This window comes from Phacochoerus africanus, chromosome X, assembly GCF_016906955.1.
Source record: "Phacochoerus africanus isolate WHEZ1 chromosome X, ROS_Pafr_v1, whole genome shotgun sequence".
Taxonomy (NCBI): Eukaryota; Metazoa; Chordata; class Mammalia; order Artiodactyla; family Suidae; genus Phacochoerus; species Phacochoerus africanus.
In genome coordinates, this window is record NC_062560.1 from 109,761,924 (window position 1) to 109,775,899 (window position 13,976).

Consider the following 13,976-nt stretch of genomic DNA (forward strand, 5'->3'; position numbering starts at 1 on the left):
GAGGAAAGAAGCACAAGCAAGGAATGCCAATTAGGGTAAGAATAACCTCTAAGTTACCAGGTGCTGAGGATTTATTAGTTATCACTAAAGTGTTCTACCCAACTAAGCCAAGTGAACAGGATCCAAAGTTCTGCTAGACCACAATGACAGCAAAGATATAGGGCCTTGCATAGTACCTGACACAGACAAGAAGTTGGTGTTGATACACTTTCCAGTAGGTAAATGTCTGAGAATTTTGTGGAAAACATGAGAATTTGCACTAGTGGAAAATGTAAGGCGATATCTTTCAACAGAAAACCACAGTATATAGAGACAGTTAAAAAAAAACCGTAGCCATTTTCCAAAAGAGCAATAATCAGACATTACACAAAATGCATGCAAAGGGCTGACGAATTAAAAATTATATGTGTGTGTGTGTATATATATATATATATATATATAAAACCAGCCAATTTCAGAGAGGCAAAAATTATGTCTCAATGTCTTGTGTTTGTTTTCTTCTGGAAGGGTAAGACTTCACAGTGAAAAATCAAGTTTTAAATGTCACCTCTACCAAGAGTTTCAACAGTTTCTTGGTAATATACCAAGCTGTATAGCTAACATATAGAGCCAGGGTCAGATATTTAAGGGAAAATGTAAGGGAGCCAACTTTAAGAGCCAATCAGCTCTTTAAAGGTGAATGAGCTTCAGCCTTAACTATCTTATCTCCCTAACTAGCCAACACCTTTCTCCGGTGTTAATTGTGCATGTCGTCAAAGTAAGGATCCTGCCACATTTCCAGCCAGCACTGGACTGGTCTCAATATCAGATGAAAATCACCCGGCCACCACATTTAGCAAAGAAATGTGGCTCATTCCTCAACGGCCTCTAATCAATACCTCCAGAATTTATATTCTGTAAACATCCACACTTTGCTTCTAAACAAATAATTTCATCATAAGCTAGTTCTCAGTAAAAACTACAATAAGTTTTCACAATATATTATGGGAGCTCTGGCTATTCAGTTCTAAATAATGGCTCCTTTTGCTGGACAAGTAAATTGAAATTGATTTGTTTCAGCCGCCTGTGCTAGAACACACAATGCCTGCTTACAACAAGCCTATTGACTTCTGCAAACAGTACTCCAAGCCTGCTTCCTCAAGGACTCCCAGCAGGATTTTTAAATCATCCCACCTTCTCTCCCCTAACCCCGAGAACAAAGCAGCCATTTAAATAGGGACTCTGCACAATGTATCCATGAAAGGGGATGTGAGGAAACTTCCATTGAGCTCAAGGTGAGGAAAGAGCCTTTAGATGAAAGGAGAGGGACACAAAGATGAGAGCGATTAAAAGTCAAATCAACTGCTCCTCGTGAATCAAGGTGAAGAGAGAGAGAGATGGAGCAAGCAAGAGACCCACTCGTCCCTCCTTGGGACACTGCCATCATGGAGACAGTTGAGAATACAGAAAATAAATCTCCTGAGATAACTCGCTGCAGGCTTCTGGTGAATCATTTCCAGAGATGGCACATTTAAAGTCCTCGGCGTTTTCCGTGCTCCCTGTCATTCAGGAAGGGAGGCTGGCCAGGCACAAGAGTCTGATTCTTACCTCCAACACACGGGAATCTGGGATTGGATTCTGGACAGCACCAAGGTTTCTTTGTAGGATTCATCTGGGGACAGAGGCCAGCTCCAGTGACCCTCCCCCCTAAGGAGCCCCAGAGATATCGTTATCTCAGCAAATGCCAAAATGGCCGTCCTTGGTCTTTATGGATTTTAGAGTTCCCAAATGGATGTTTCCTTTTATCCACTTTTTTTCCCACAATTGTGTGACAGAGGCAGGGCAAGCATCATTATCCTCATGTTAAATATTAAGAACATGAGGCCTGAGAGAGAGAGAAATTAACAAAGGTCCAAGAGCTTGTAAATGGCAGTGCAGCAATTTGAACCCAGATCTTATGGCTTTAGATTTAGTGCTTTCTTCACAATATTTGTATTTTGTCCATTCTCTCAAGCATCCATTCATTCGTTCAATGAACCTATATCAAGTGCTGACTCTGTGCCAGGTAACGGAAACTCCCACATTGTTCACTCTCTGGAATTTCCCTTAACGCTACAAAGGGATCCAGGGGAGGGATGGTCCTTGGCGTATGTTAATCTCAGCATCAGTAAATTTCTTCCATTAAGGCCTACTACTAGCAGGGTATGTTTTATCCCAGCAGAAACATATAGTTAGGATAGGAATCGATGCTCTTTTCACAAAGCCTAGTGCCTGTCAAGAAGCCTCTCATGCAGCACACACCACCAGCCTCCCCTCAATAGAAAATTGTCACTCCTCAGACCTTCAAACCTAAGCCTTTCTAAAGACTGCTGCTCCTCAGCTGTGGGGCTGCTGTGACCTGACCCGGGAACACGCGTGAAGTTGACCCAAGTTTCTCACCTTTCCCTACCGGGCAGTAGCCCTTAACTACGCAGACCCACCTACACGCATATTGAGGAGACTTTTCCCAACACTCTCATCTAGAACCTTCCTGCTTCCCCTCGGCACAACTCAATCCCTTGAATCCCTACAATCCCCATTCCCCTGAAGCCCTTTTTTTTTTTTTTTTTTTTTTGGTCTTTTTTTGTTGTTGCTATTTCTTGGGCCGCTCCCGCGGCATATGGAGGTTCCCAGGCCAGGGGTCGAATCGGAGCCGCAGCCACCGGCCTACGCCAGAGCCACAGCCACGCGGGATCCGAGCCGCGTCTGCAACCTACACCACAGCTCACGGCAACGCCGGATCGTTAACCCACCGAGCAAGGCCAGGGACCAAACCCGCAAGCTCATGGTTCCTAGTCGGATTCGTTAACCACTGCGCCACGACGGGAACTCCCCCTGAAGCCCTTTCTAGCTAACTAAGGCGGTGGTCAAAGTCCTCTCCACTGAAGTTTACCCCTCTTGCTTTAAAAGACCTACTTTTTCACAGGGCCCTGGGCCTTCACAGAGTGATTTGCACAGGGAGTGATCCCAGCCCCATGACGGACTAAAGTTGGGAGAGACTAATAAGCCGGAGGAGGAGCTTTGGGGTGCCATGTTCAATTCACAGTCCAAGAAGAGGTCATATGTCGCTTCCTTTTCAGAACAATAAAATCAACACAGGGGATGGCTGCCATGCTGTTGGGACATAATGCAGCCATCAGAAAATGCAGAGAGACATCTGCCCAATCGGGTGTGGGCCTCGCAAATCCTGAAAGGATAAAATCTGCAATTGCCCCTTCCTCTTAACTCTCCAGCCCACACCATATCAGGCATTGTCCTCAAAAAGCTTCCAGATAAAATCTGTATTTATAGCTGAGCTCTTGTCAGTACGGTCTCCAGTTGCACGTCCCTTGTAAACAATATCCAGCCTAAATTGCTTGCTTTGCTTCCAGTTTCTGTCTATGACCTTGTGTTTCAGCAGTGGTTACTATCTCGCAGGGCTGATGGGCAACCATTTGTCCCATCCTTTCAGAATTTTATATACCATTTAGAAAGTCACCTTTCAGCCCCTCTGGCAATATAAGAGAGGGCTGGTCCTCCCACAAGGTCACAACAGCCGTCTCACTTCATAGTCTGATTTTCAGGAGTTTAACAAGAGCTTCAAAAAATGCACTAGTGAGAAAAACCTTAGCCCCACAGCCTCTTAGCCCTTCTGAACGAGGTGATTTGAAGGAGAGGCAGAGAACACAGGGGAACCTTCTGTCAGTCAGAGTCCTGCTGTTTTCCAGTCTGATGACTTGCTTTCCAAGTTCTACTGCCACCCTGATCCAGGGCTTCATCCCCTTACACCAAATCTTACTGCTATTGACATTTACCTTCCTCCAAGGCTCTTTTCCCTTTCATCCACCCTATGTACTGCTGTTAAGATTGGTTCTTTTGAAAACACAGCTTTCTGCGCATTATTCCTCTGCTCAAAAGCCTTCATTGAATCATTTTTTAAAGTTTTAAGAAAGTACAGTTGCTTTACAATGTTGTGATCATTTCTGCAGGATGACGAAGTGATTCAGTTACACATGTACACGCATCCATGCTTTTTTTCTGATTCTTTCCCCATGTAGGTTATCACTGAATATTGGGGAGAATATTGTGCTATGCAGCAGCATACCCCAGTAACCATCCATTTCACATAGTATTTCTAGGACAAAGCCCAAACTCAGGCCAGCATTCAAGACCTTTCCAAAAATGGACCCACCCTTCCCTACTGACTCAAATCCATCTTCACCTCCTTTCTCTAGTAACACTTTTGTCCTGCAAAGATTAGCCTTTCATTGTCCTGGGCATGTATTATTGCTTACCAAATGCCCACACCTTTATTGCAGACTGCCTTTCCAACACACCGCACCACAGAATGGCCCCTAATTCTCTATTCCAGCCTAAACTTACTGTTTAGTGCTCCACTCAAGACTTAACGTCTTCCTTCAACACATTGCCAATTAGCCCTACTCTACCATGGGCAGGAATGCTAAATACCAGACCCCTTCCCAGACCTACTGAATCAGAATCTGTATTTTAACAAAATCCTGTATGTAAATTACAGTTTGAGAAGCATTGTCATAAACACTGTGATTTATACCATTAAAAGAAAAAAAGACTTAGATACCTATGACTGTCGATTGTTGACAGACAAGCCAAGTCCCCTTTGCCTCGTACCCAAACGCCATCCATCTTCACTAAGTATTCCCTGTAGCTTGTGGAGATACAAGTTGTGAGCTAAAATTCCTATTCTGTGGCAAGACAAGTTTAAACGTAACATTTTTCCTCAGCGTTTTGGCCTCCTCTCTCCCCACATGGTGCATTGTGTAGCTGCATTACGCATAGAGCCAATCTCCCCCATCAGCAGAAACGCCTACTCAATCATGAAGAGCAACGTTCTCCAAGCATCAACTAGACAACTCCTTAAAGATAACACCCCTTCCTGATCTTGTAAGGGGCCAGGATGACACTTGGATCTGGATTGTGTAAACTGTCAATACATCATTTGATGTACAGCTCTCTGGCTCAAAAAAACTTCCGTAACTGTGCCCTGACTTCTAAGATCCCAGAGTTTTCAGAGATGCTCTTCCTGGGTTATAATCCTCAAATTTGACTCGAATAAAACTTTCCATTTCCTTCTTAGATTGACTGATTGATTTTTTTCATCAACTAAGGGAATCAGGAAAGCTTGTCTCTTCCCACCTATCAACACCCCACAACTTGCCCCTCCCATCACCTTTTTATCATTTAAGGACCCAACGTCCCTCCTCTAGGATCACTATTGTGTATATTTGGCTGCCAGCTAATGACAGGCACCCTTGTCTGCATCATCCCCCTTCCCCAAAGGCAGAACCAACTGCTGCCTGGGCCTGGGAGCCTCAGCCTAGGCCCAGGCAAGAAGTCCGCTCGCCAGGTCCGTACACTCTGTATGAGGAGCACTACACTCAGGGTGGCGCGGGGACAGCGTTGGGATGCACTGGAGAGCAGGAGGTTGGAGACTGGCTGGGGTTAGGCTTGCTGCTTCTCTGTTTCCACATCTTCCTATACACCCCAGCCTGTGTCTAGACGCTAGAGGGCATCCATGCTGGATAAAGTGGGCCAAGTCCCCAAGAAAAAGGAAACCAAACACCTCTCTCCATAAAATCCCTTTGACTATTTTTTTCTCCATTCCTTAATTTCTCACTCCCACCCCTTTGCTCCCTTCCCTTCTTTTCTGGCTTTCAATGCTTTAAGCTTGATGAAAATGGAGTTTTCCAGGCACCGGGGTTGGGGGGAGGTCAGTAGAGATCTCTAGCTCGAGAACCACCAAAGTCTTTGAAGTCCATCTTTCTTTACAATTCAACAACTGTTGTCCCCTGTATACCCTGCCCCCTTCACAATCTGTAATTCTACTGTAGTGAAAATTAGTCATTTAAGGTAGCCGTAAGGCAATCTAGTCAATCTGAATTAACGGACTTTCTGAAAAAACAGAAACAGATTTGTCTTCTGCCATTCAATATAAACCTCAGCTTGGAAAAGCAAGCATCATATATTGAGAGGCTCTTAGGCAATTTACCACAAAGAAAGGAAAATACTCATCAGAAATGCAGAGTACTAATTATTAGTACACAGAGCAATAGCCTAACAATTGCTTAGAAATGCCTGGTGCCCCTAGGCTCAGAGTATTCTCCTGCACAGGTAAACCATTCTCCTTGCTCTGAACTTGTTCCCACTGCTAAAGCGACCCTCTCAGCACAGACCCCGATAGACATCGCAGCTCACGTCCCATCAAAAATGAACACAAGGTCCTCTTCAAAGAACTGGAAATAATGAATTGTTCCTGTAGTGGTTTTGAGAACGAGGGACATCAGAACAAGTGGATGCAGGAGTTCCCGTCGTGGCGCAGTGGTTAACGAATCCGACTAGGAACCATGAGGTTGCGGGTTCGGTCCCTGCCCTTGCTCAGTGGGTTAACGATCCGGCGTTGCCGTGAGCTGTGGTGTAGGTGGCAGACGCGGCTCGGATCCCACGTTGCTGTGGCTCTGGCATAGGCCGGCGGCTACAGCTCCGATTCGACCCCTAGCCTGGGAACCTCCATATGCCGCAGAAGTGGCCCAAAGAAATAGCAAAAAGACAACAACAACAACAACAAAAAGAACAAGTGGATGCTTGTGTTAAATGCACAGATTCCCTGGCTGTGACCTAGATGGAATGAAGCAAAATCTCCACATCTAAGGATAGTATCTGCATGTTTGAACCCAGCTCTCCGGGTGGGGTTTGGGGAACCTGTTTCAGGGCACTAAGCCCCAGTCCTCTTGGACTGGCCGATTCTTCACCAGAGCCTTGTTCAATTGGCTGCCACTGCAACTGCTTCCTAGCAGATGTCATCTGGCAGGCACCAAGGGCATCTCCTGTCTTCTTTACAAAGCTGCAGAGGTATCTGTGGTGACATTCAAGTTGAATGCGTTTAAAAGGGTTTTCCTCCGAGACCCTTTACCTTCTCTGATTAGCACAGCCAGCAGCCCAGCCAGCAGCCAGTGAAAAGACTTGTCCTGTCCCAGATTAAAAAGCATCCTGCGTGGCCAGACTCAAAGGCCCCGACCACCCCCTGGGACCAGGAGGTTGCTGAAGGTAATTCACGCTTCCAAGGTAGCCCATGGTTTCATTTCAAGGATGGAGAGAAGAAACATCACAGCTGTCACGGCACAAGTTGAGACTCCACAAGGCCTCCTCTAAAATTCCTTCCAGGCAGAAGGGCTGAATTCTATAGAGGAGGTGAAAGGAAAATTTGAGAAGCAGGCAAGGGTGGTTTCTGGTACTCCACCATTTCCGTGCTCTTTTCCGCTGCACAGCCCATCTGGCAGGGCCTGATGCCCTGGGGTCTCCGGGAGTGGCTGCTGCCTCCTATGCTGCCTTTGTCCCAGCCTGCTTTTGACCTTCCCTTCCTTCTGCCTTTGCCCTCTACACCTCCCAGCTCTGGCACTCTTCCCTCAAGGCTGGGCTCGGAGCAGAAGGTGGTAGGTACTGGATTGTTAATGTCACTTTGGGGTTTAAGGAAAAGTTCCACAGGGGGCTCATCTGAACAAACCATTCTGCCGCCAAGGGTAAGTGATCCAGGTCCTTTTCACAATATCCCCTGGCACCCAGCTACCTCTGGCCCCTGGCTGAGTGCTAACCCTGGCCATCTGACAGCTATTTTATTGTTGGATACTAAGAGGACCAAAAAAAAACAGTATGATTGATTCAGAGAAACCCCATGCCCCACCAATAGAGACACAATTCAAAGGACACATCCTGCCTAATTGACTATAAATCAGCAATGTTACTTTGCTATAGGAAGGATATCAAGTTATCAACCGTAATTTATACTCCACCAGTAAAAGTCAAGGGATGGCGGGTAGAGGGGGCTGGCAGTAGACTCTATTATGGAGGTGCACAAAGTGAATTAAGCCGAGCCTACTCCACCGAGACCTCAGAGGCTCACAGTCAACATCATCAAGATGTGTTTTTTCGTGTGTTTACTGACATAACCCTGACTCTGCTCGTATTGGAAAAATAGGAACTGAGCCATGGTGCCAGAGTATTCATGGAAGTAACTATTTATAAGCAGAACAGACAATAAATGTCTGAGAGCAACAACCTTCGAAGCACCCAAACGTGAAACACCCAAAATCATTGCCATTTGTTATAGCTGTGAGCTGTAAATAACAGTTCTTATGATAAATTTCAGGCCTCTAATGGCATCGTATTTGAAATATGGAAAAAAAAATATCTGAATGACCTCAAGGCGGTTCACTCAAACAACTGTTAAGGTCTGCCTTCTGTTAATTGCTGGGAAGTTCCCCTAGGGAGCAGGTGTAGCCCCATCCCCACCACCCTGCAGGCTGACAAGAGATGAACTGGCAAGTAGCTGGCATCCATGGCAAAGGAAACTACCAGCAGGACCTAGGATGAGAGTGGCAACGGTAGCCCTCGGCAGCATTGGGAGGGAGGTGAAATCTAGCTTCACTGGCCGCCTCCCCACGCTCTATCTCTGCCCCCATCTCCTAGGTCAGCAAAGCAAAGTCTTCCCAACCCGCCCCCGCCCCCACCTGTACCAGAACAGGGGCCTTTTGAGAATAACCACCAGCATGAAGAAAGCAACAGGAGACTTGTGTTTTAATTGGGACTTTATCTAGCCCTATGACCTTGAGGAAGTCACTTCTTAGTCTCAGTATCATCATTCATAAAACGAAAGGAATGTGATCAAGGGCAGTAAAATTTACAGAGCCCTTACCATGCGCTAGACACTGTGTTTACAGCTCTCCTTACCGATCATCCCCTTAATCTTCACATGCTTACTTTACAGAAAAGGCAGGCTAGGTTCTGAAGGGTTATGGAACTTGCTCAAACCTGCAAAGTCCGTGGGTGGTAGAAGAGGGAACTGCAGCCAGCTTTGCATGTGTGACTGTGCTGCTCCCAGGGGGCTGGGCACAAACGATCCCCAAGACCCCTTCCAGCTTTGACATCTTATGGGTCTGGGAAATCCTACTATGTACTCGGCTATCCACACTACTCCTTCAAGGTGGCTGTCCCATAAACATTTGTTAAAACTCAAAAACACCACACACACAAAGCAAAAAATAACAAAGTTGGATAACATAAATGAGAGCTACTGAGCAAAGGGTATTTGGTGCCTAAGTCCAACAGTGAGTAAACCAAACAGGAGAGACCTGAATTCGTCTTTACAAGATAATGTGTCAGCTCAATTTAAAGGTAGGTTAGATGGAGTTCCCATCATGGCTCAGTGGTTAAGGAACCTGACTAGCATCCATGAGGGTTGAGGGTTCAATCCCTGGTCCCACTCAGTGGGTCAAGGATCCGGCATTGCCATGAGCTGTGGTATAGGTCGCAGACATGGCTCAGATCTGGCATTTCTGTGGCTGTGGCATAGGCCGGCGGTTACAGCTCTGATTAGACCCCTAGCCTAGGAACCTCCATGTGCTGTAGATATGGCGCTAAAAAGAAAAAAGACAAAAAATAAATAAAAATAAAGTAGGTAAGACAAGCCCACCTCTGCCCTATAAGAGAAAGGGAAATGAGCTATATAGGAAGCGAGGACTCTGTAAATCACCACCACCTTCAATAGAACAGAGGAACTTATTTCTCTGCAAGCACCTTAATGAACCAGAGTGGATGCTATGTTTTCCCACCTGAAACAAGATCAAATGCCAAGGGCTTGAAAGGGGTCGCTTCTGACTTGTGAGAATGGAAGGACCGCAGAACCGTTCCCTGAAATTGGGACTTCCGGACTGAGAGCCAAAGTCAGAGGGAAACACGCATGTTGTCACAGAAGAGGAGCTTGTTTAAAGACCTCTTCCCACCGTGAGCATCCCCACTGAGATGACTGCCAAGTGGACAATTCAGGTCCACATCGTCTCTCCCACAACTATTATAATAACCTTCTAACTGGTGTTCCTACCTCTAGCCCTATCCCCTTCCAATCTGCCCTCCACACTGCTACCAGAGGGTTCTGTCGCTCCCTTCCTTGAAGACCCGCGGGGCTCCCCACTGCCCTGGGCATAAAGAGCCAGCACCTGTAAATGACACACAAAGCACTTCATGAAACGGCCCCATCTACTTCTCCAGATTCACCTCTCCAAACACAGCAAATTCTTTGGAATTCCCAGAGCACATGAAAACACGTCATGTTTTTTGCCTGTTTATGCTGCTCCCTCTACCTGGACCCCCACCTGTCTGGCAAACACCTACCCAAAATTCACCAGCCCTGGCATGGTTACTTTCTCTTTCAAGCCTTTCCTAACATCCTCACCATGACCTAATCTGTGCCCTACAACTGGTACCTGATTCTATCACAATACCTATAATTATATGCAATTAAATGGTATAAAGTGATAACGGTATAGAATCAAGTTCTGGTTGTGGGGTTGGGTCCAGGACCCACCACAGATACCAAAATCCCCAGACACTCAAGTCCCATAGTCAGCCCTCTGCATCTGTGGTTCCACATCCACTGAAACGACCAAGCATAGATCATGCATTACTATACTTACTATTGGAAACAAAAAAACAAAAAACACAAAAAACTATGTGGACCCATGCAGCTTAAGCCCATGTTGTTTAAGACCCAACTGCATAAGTCTGTTCCCTCATCGCTAGGCGTGGTGGGCCTCAAAGACAAGGACTGTGCAGAAAGCTTGGCGTAGTTCACTCTTAGTAAAAATCCATTGAATTAAGGGATGGATGTGTGATTAAATGGATGAGCAGATGAAGAGATGGATGAACAAATGGAGGCAACACTAGCAAAAAATAAGATCTAATACACTACCTGTTCACAGTGGATCAGTTTACCAAGCACTGTAAAACTTTCTATCTTATCTGTTCCCTATAAAAGTTTGAGGCTGAGGAGTTCCCGTCGTGGCGCAGTGGTTAACGAATCCGACTAGGAACCACGAGGTTGCAGGTTCGGGCCCTGGCCTTGCTCAGTGGGTTGAGGATCCGGCGTTGCCGTGAGCTGTGGTGTAGGTTGCAGACGCGGCTCGGATCCCGCGTTGCTGTGGCTCTGGCGTAGGCCGGTGACTATAGCTCCGATTGGACCCCTAGCCTGGGAACCTCCATATGCCGCGGGAGCGGCCCAAGAAATGGCAAAAAGACAAAAAAAAAAAAAGTTTGAGGCAGAAAAAGGCAAACAGATAAGTATCACCCTGTCACTCTACAGATAAGAGATCTGTGTGACTTTTGAAGGTCACAGATCCAGTACATGTTAGAGTTAGGACTGGGACCAGAACTCGAGTCACCCCAATTATTCTAGAATTCTCTCTCCAGTGGCTAACCATACATTGAAAGAAAATTACTAGACAATAGGAGCATTTTCTTTCTGTTAGTACCTTTTTCCTCCTCACACAAACTTTCTCTGTGTACTTGCTGACCACCTCCTCCGTACCACTTTAACATCTTGAAATTTTGAAGTTTGATGCAAGGGCAGGTCGGTGTTCCCTGGCCTTGTCAGCACTCCCAGAGCACAACAGCACAGGGTTCTCAGGGAACCTCCAATGTTAAAAGGCCCACTGCATGTCTCATTGGAAAATCAAGCACATAAGTCTAAAAATATCCTTCATGATCTATGCATGTAGCCGTGGTGTCTGACAAATTCAATTAAATCTGTCATACATCATTCTCCACAGTGTTATTGAGAGAGACGTAGTAATATCGAATTTTAATTATTCAGCTCCTATTGATCCTACCATAATCTGGTGAAAATCATTTGCAAACTGACAATCCCCTCAGGAGACAGCCACTATTATCTAATTATAAATCTCACAGTGTTATTTGATAAAATGTTTGGATTTTTCTTTCCCGCAAGAAAATCCCCAAGTTTTGGCCAACAGATTCCCATATAGAAACCAAAATAATGCTCAGGGATCTTAAGCTGAGATAAGTGAAGCCTCCCTCCTCACTCACTCCCAACCTGGCTCATCAATACCTTCACGCAGCAGGCTTGGGCACTGCCCTGATGCAGCTTCCGGAGTTGATGCTGTAGGATTTCTGTACCATGGCCCTCCCTCCCCTACATCACACCCTCCTAACTGAGTATTCATCCCAAAAGACCCTGTGATCAAGATTCTAGTGTTTTTGGTGGTAACAATCAATGGCCTCGATTTCTGCATTCTCACAGGTGGCCTCAAAGCCTCAACACAGAGGAGTAAGGGATGGTGGGAATTTCAGGTCCCTGACCAATGGCCGGGGGAGACAAGGAAAAGCAATCCCTCAAGGCGCAACTTAAATCCCTGCACCCTTAATCAAGGCACCCTGAAGGATGGACTAGCCCAAGGATAAACAGTTACCCAGGCATTCAGGGTCAACAATTTTTTTTGGAACACTGATTATTTGCCAAGAACTCTGGGAGGCCCCAAGAGATACAGTGGGAAACACAACATAAAGGGACCCTGACAGAACTCAAAAAACAGCTGTAATTAATTCACTGAGTGATAAAAACATGTAACAGGCTATGAAGGGGGAATAAAAGGCGAAAAAGGGGTTCTATTCTGGTCTGAGAGGCCAGTTAAATAGTGAACTGGCATCATCCAGGTGAAGAGTGATGAGGGGAGAGTGACCCTAGTCAGAGAAATTAGCATAAGCAAAAGCAGCCCCAAAGGTGAAAGGGGTAGCAGGGAAGGGTGAATATGGTTGGTGCCACATGGAACCAGCGGTGTGGCCACTGCTAATGGATGCTTGAAGGCTGCTGGAGGTAGGCATGGAGCCTGGGATCAGCACTGAGCAGCAGTTTTGGATTCTGGTTGGCATAGCAGTTACTGATAAGTGTGGGGTATCATGGCAATGGTGGTGGACAGCCTTTATGGCAGTGGGAATCACTGTTGATAACTTATCATTGGTGCTATGTTCAATTGGCATAGATAGCAGGTTGAACACATAGAAAACATCAAAAATTTTACTTCTTTCTAGTTTTTAAATCTTCCTTTAATTGCGAAATTATCATTTGTTTTGTTCTCTAAACAAAACTTTCCAGAATAAAGTTCATTTTTACCTTCTTCCGGAATAGAAAATCCTTCTAGTGTTTCACCTTTTAGCATGACATTGGCTTTTAGAGATTGTAGGATGTAAGAAAGTAGATGTTATTTTAAGGATTCTTAAATTATTAAAATTTTGTTGAGATATTGTTTAATTGGGAATATATCTTTTCAGCATTCTCTTGATTGTAGGATTTTTTTCTCATATTTTCTGAATATGATGGAAGGATAGGCAAGAGAGAATAACAACAGTTTGGGATGATTTCATGAAGAAAGCTGCAGTTGAGCTGAGATCCGAAGGATGACTAACATTTCTAATTTCGAAATGGCAGACTAAATACACATGGTAGCAGTTTCACTACCTCCCGACTCCATCCCCTCCACCCCTTTTAAGTTTTGTACACCAGAGCTGAGAAATGGGCATAATAGCTGGGCTCAAAATCAGGAGATATTGTTAGATGACTAAAATTTGAGGAATCTTTGAGAAACTGACAGCCAACCAACAAATCTCAAGGGGGAAACAGCAGTCTAGGAGACGTACAAATTAGGTACTAGGAGCTGTTTTCACAAAACGTAGAAACAAACACCAAGGTGCACCACACTTGAAGTCAATGGAATCTGGGAAGGGGTATGGAAAACGAGATGCCAATAAAATGATTAAAAGGAATACTGAAGTGATTGTAGCAGAGAAGCTGTCCAACATTTACACATTCCCCTTCCCTACCCCCATGGTGAGTCAGGCAACAGCAATGGAGTGTCTTGTCTTTAGGCAGAACAAATGCTCTAGTATCCCTAGACGATGGCAACTTCTAGGAGGAAAGAGGAGTGGGCACTTCCTGACTACCAACTGTTAACAATAGCCTGCCCATCAATTCTTTCTAGCCCTATTCTACTCTCACTGAAAACAGAACAGACCCCAATGGGTACCTCCTAGGAAACCACATAAACAAGAGCAGAAAAGAGTCTAGCAAGGAATCTCATCAATAATCTCACAATCAA